Source organism: Triturus cristatus, unplaced genomic scaffold (genome assembly GCF_964204655.1).
Source record: "Triturus cristatus unplaced genomic scaffold, aTriCri1.1 SCAFFOLD_509, whole genome shotgun sequence".
Lineage (NCBI taxonomy): Eukaryota > Metazoa > Chordata > Amphibia > Caudata > Salamandridae > Triturus > Triturus cristatus.
The window spans coordinates 5,772-10,971 of NW_028188332.1; the positions used below are offsets into that span (position 1 = coordinate 5,772).

Consider the following 5,200-nt stretch of genomic DNA (forward strand, 5'->3'; position numbering starts at 1 on the left):
TAACATGAATACTTAGACAAAAGCACACAATCTGCCCCACACCACGCTTTACTAACAAAAGAGTACAGCAAGTTTAAAAACACAGCGTGTACTTTCAATTTATTCTGAAAGCACATGCCCAGTGGTGGTCGTGCAGCTCTTGTTATTGAAGTGCATTTCATTAAATATTGTGCGTGTTCTTGGATAATTCTCCCTGGTATGTGCGAGTTGTAAGTTGGTGCAGGGGTTCCACTTAAAAAGTATATTAAGACCCCTTCGTGTAAACATTTTTAAAAAAAATAATAATTTGCACTTGCCTTGAGTTCTATTGAGTGCTACATGTTACCCAAATGAATTTACAGCGCTATAAAATATGATTAAAAAAAAGAATTGCAATAAAATGTTGCCAACATGAGCATTCTTGTCAGTCTGGATGTTTAGGGCGTTCCTGGATCTGACATTCTTTGGTTCTGCTCATAATATTAGACTTTAATCAAAAGCCTCTTTAAAACCATCGATATTCACAATTTCCTTGAACTACAGAAAACATGCATTGTGAGGTGAAGGGCTGAGGCTCATCCAAAGTTTCATGTCCTGGATCCCAAGGATCCTCTGGCATACTTCACAGGGTCAAAGGTCAAGTACTATGTACCTAGCAGGGGGGGGGGGCGCATTTCCCTAGCTTGCTTAGGGCCCATGGAATAACTCCATGCCAGGAATGATCGCAGGCTCTTGGATGGACACAGTGGCTTGCCAATTTCTGAAGGCAGCCTTGCCCTTTGTCCCAATAGGCTTTGTATATAAAGCACAGGGTTTTTTGGTGCCCTAATCCACATGAGTAATCCTCGCATTTGGTTTGTTCACAGTCACTCATAAAGTCATTTGTAATTATGGCTCCGTGTTTTATGATATTTATTTTTAAACATTTACATCTGTATTTATCGATATTTATTTTTGGGCCATTTTATGAGTATTTATCCATATTTATTTTGCGGTTTGAGAATAAATGGAACAAAAAAAGGTATATTTCCACGTTTATTTAATGGATAAACATGCACTCATACTTTGATGCCTGTCGAATTTTAGCAAATGCAGCAGCCAAATATAGCAAAACACTACAACCCCAGGCAAATATTAACAATTTACTGCAAATGTATTTTAACTTGTGCCCTCATTTTAAGATATCTTAACCTGTGATTCTTTAACTCTGCTGTCTATCTGCTCATCTGTTGTCTTGGATTCGCATCAGACACCATTGAAAGCCAATCATTATAAGCACAATTTTCGGTATTTGTCTGCTTTTAAATATGAATACAGACAGGAAACCTATAGTTTTCTGTTTGTATTTATCTGTAAAATTCAGTAACAATAGAAAACTGAAACCCTTTGTAATTAGATTTGTCAGAATGTGCCATGTATTACTTAAGCTCGCGGGTTCGATCCCCGTATTGGCCAGTATTTTTTATCATTAATGTAGAAAAGACATGCATTAGAGTACAAGGCATTTAAAAACACTTTATTGGGTTGGTGTTTGTTCTAGTAATTTAATTTGCTCTGGTGGCTGATGTTTTTTACTAGGAACAGGGTGGGTGTTGCTTGAGTCATATAAGGGGCACTGCAGGCTAACTCTTGCTGTGATAACCGCCTCTGCCATGTTTTCATGGGTCTCTCAAAGTGCACTTTTTGAAGTGCTGTTTGAACATGGACGCGTCACTGAAAGGGACACTTTCTCTCCGTGAGTGGCGATTCCTCAGCTGGATGTTCAGATGTCACGAGAGGTGAAGGAAAGAGCACATGTTATGTAGCCTACATAATGGAGGCATCATGGAAGATCTGGTATATCTTGGTGCCCTTTACTCTCGTTTAGTTTAACGTATGTATTGCACACTTCATCCACCAGTGTAAACCTTGCAAAATGAATACAAATATGTACATATAATTGTATATGTTTTTCGTGACTCCCTTTGTAATTTTTCCATTCCAATATCAGGTTTTCTTCTGCAATATCTTGTTGGTAGGAACTGCAAAATATCACAGCTTTAGGGACATAAAAATATGCACAGTCTCTCAGGAAAGCAAGCACAGTGTGGAAAAAGATCCAGAGTTTGAATCTCAGCAGTACCTCGTGTTTTGCACAACCTCATAGAAGACGTATTGTTTGATAAAAGACTCACTGTCTGCAAACCCAGCTGCTCCTATTATAATTATCCACATGCACTTAATGCTCCTCCTTCAAAGCTAAAGATATTTTTGGTGTTTAAATGCCAATGTATTGTACCACCAAACACTAGTGTCTTTAATTTTCAAAGCCAATCAGTTTGGGTGTGAAGTAAAAAGATGTTTTTAAGCTGCACTGGCATCAAAGTACAACATAGGCAGCAGTAATGCAAGCTTCAAACAAGTGCGGCTCAGCCAGCACTAGAATAACCTTCAATTACTGTCACTGTTACTGAAGGGCCAGAAGAGGTTCAAGCTTCAGTGGTCCAAGAACATTCACAGCACAGTCAGCAGATTAGAGTACAGATGGTTACAGCACAGGCAGCGGTGCTGCAAGCTTCACTTACATGATAAGGCTGTGAGTAGGCTAAATGTAAAGTTAGGTTGCAGAGGGAGCAGTAATAAAAACAGGCAGAAATGGAAGTACTTTTACAACCGGGCATTGTGCACAGCACAAGTAAGGTCTTCTGTGTAGAGCTGAGTACATTTCCAAAAGGCTCCTTTTGAATAATGTGTCTGAACAGTTACTACCCGCTTTAGAGACTAGTTTAGCATATTGTGACCCAAGCTTAGGGCCCCTCTGAAGTGTTGTGTCTAGTTCTGCACAAGTAAGGTCTTCTGTGTAGAGCTGAGTACATTTCCAAAGGGCTCCATTTGAATAATGTGTCTGAACAGTTACTACATGGTCCACCAGCTTCTTTGCATCAGGCATTTTAACCTCCTCCGCTACTTTATGATGAGCCAAAACCTCCACTAGACAAAACTCAGATCTCTATGCAGCAGGTCCACCAATCTTCAGAGTTATCTTGACATTTTTATCATAGCATGAAAATTGCTAGAAAGTCTTTATCATATTTCTTACATGCCACTGCATCATCTTCAGGTGGGATCTTTTGATGGCTTGTGTGCTGCTCAGTCCTTCTTGTGAATTTCCTTGTTCAGCCAACTCAACCATTTGCGCAGTTTGAATGCCAGGGAAAAACTGCATCACAGAAGGTGTAACACACAATACAGATTTATAGGCCAGTTTAAGATAATGGATGCTAATAATGAAGCACATGGGCACGTGCCTGTTTGTCCTGAACTGGAATCGCATGTAACTATTTGGTCATTTTTCCTATTGGGGTCTCTAGACCTGTCCCATTCATAGTTTGTAACTCTTCCAGCGTTTGCTTATGATCTTGTCTTCAATTGCAGGTTTCCATTCTGTAAGGTATTTGTATATGAATGATCGGGTGTGGTTACCCACAAAGTCAAGGTAGTTCTGTTTACTTTCCTCGTTGGGCTGGGGGTTGCTACGTAAATAGATTCACAATCTGCACCGCTTTTCTTTTGCAGGTTTGTGAGACCGTACTACAAATACAATTGCTCAGGCAGACGTGAGTACAGGCAGAACAAACAGGTAATTGTTTGGTAGAGTTATACTGGTGCATCTTGTACATTGTAGTATAACAACATACCTTACCCATGTTTTCTTCTGTTGCAGGTTTCACAGACAGAACCCCACACATTTAAACGGGCGTACATGAGTACAAGCAGAACAGGTAATTGTTTTAGTCGAGTTCCCTTATGGTGCACATGGTATATTGCTGTATCACAATGTGCTGAATCACACTGTGCCATAACAATCTTTACTTCTATTGAAGGCTCTACGGACAGTGCTACATAGAAGTTTAGAAGGGCAGAGAACAGAAAAATCCAGGTAATTACACTCTATGTTGTGCTGGTGATACCTCAGTACTACGTGACAGATTGCATTCATGTGCATAGGCGTCAACGAAAGCCATTTTCCATTATTTTGCAGGCTTTGTGGCACAGCAGGTTCAAACCGGCGGGGACGGAAATGTTCAAGCGCAATCTGTAACTTTGGGAGAGTGCCGTGCTTCACTACAAAGGAACAAATGTTGCCTTGTATTCAAGGAAGAGTGGATGAAAGAAATTGTGGAGGCTGACATACAGAAATCACGAAGCAAGGTTTGGGTGCAGCTCGGGGTACTATTTCAATACAGTCCAGATGTGGGCTTGATTTTCAAAGCATGTGTCGAAGTCGAGATTGTTGGGGACCTTTCTACAGATAAGAAATGGAGTGATGGCTGGAAATTGGATTACATGAAATGCCATCTAATTAGCAAAGTTCACGAGTCTGCCATGGTGATATTGAGAAACAGAAGTGCTGCTGCCAGGTTTGGTTATGGAGTGCGGGCAATTCTGAAAGAAACTGCCACTGACAAAGCAAATAGAATGGAAGAAGTTGAATGACAAAGATCCCTGCCTGAGGAGTTAGAGATTCTCATCAACAACGTGTTGCTGGCAGTCAAGATGAATGCTTCAATGTTATCTGTACAAGACATTCATGACCACCTAGCTTTGTATGTGAAGATACCAGACATCTAGAGGAGCAATAACCATTCCTTTCAGTTCCTTGAGGCCATCAATAGCATTATATACTGTGAAGTTATGTCAGAACTTCGTAACGCCTTGTATCACACATTGATAATTTATGAGAGAACATATATTTCTGTTATAAAAAATGTTCATCCTGTACTTCAAGTTCCGACCTGTAACATCAACAGAGCACAAAAAACTGTTTGGGGCATAGTGAAGCTGACTAGTTGTAATGCTGAGGTTAACACTACTGCTGTAAAAGAATTCGGCACTGCCAATGAACTGGACCTCATGAAAATGGTCCTGTTCACATCTGATCGTGCATCTATGATGCTGGGTAAGAATAATGGTGTTGCTACTCGCGTTAAACAATCTATTACTCATTTAGTTGAGCAGCATGGTGTCGCCCATCAAGAAGATTTGGGAGTTGATGATGCCTGGAAGAGGGTTCTAATGATTAACCCCTTCAGCGCGGCGGATTACCGCGCCGTGCTGAAGGTTTCTTGCGCGGGCGGGGCCGTGACGGAGCGGTTCCGTCATGCGCACAGCGTGACCGACGCGCATGACGGTACCGCTCCGTCACAAGCATCGAAGGGGTTAAAGAGATGGAGACATTATT

The 5,200-nt window shown here is 41.0% G+C and overlaps 1 long non-coding RNA gene across 1 annotated transcript; it reads left to right on the forward strand.

Annotated features, from left to right (window-relative positions):
- The first annotated feature begins 3,538 nt into the window (after positions 1-3,538).
- Positions 3,539-4,918, forward strand: LOC146769038 (uncharacterized). Its single transcript, XR_014976506.1, has 4 exons — positions 3,539-3,598; positions 3,683-3,740; positions 3,843-3,898; positions 4,001-4,918. It is a non-coding gene; the product is annotated as an uncharacterized LOC146769038 (long non-coding RNA).
- The last annotated feature ends 282 nt before the right edge of the window (positions 4,919-5,200 follow it).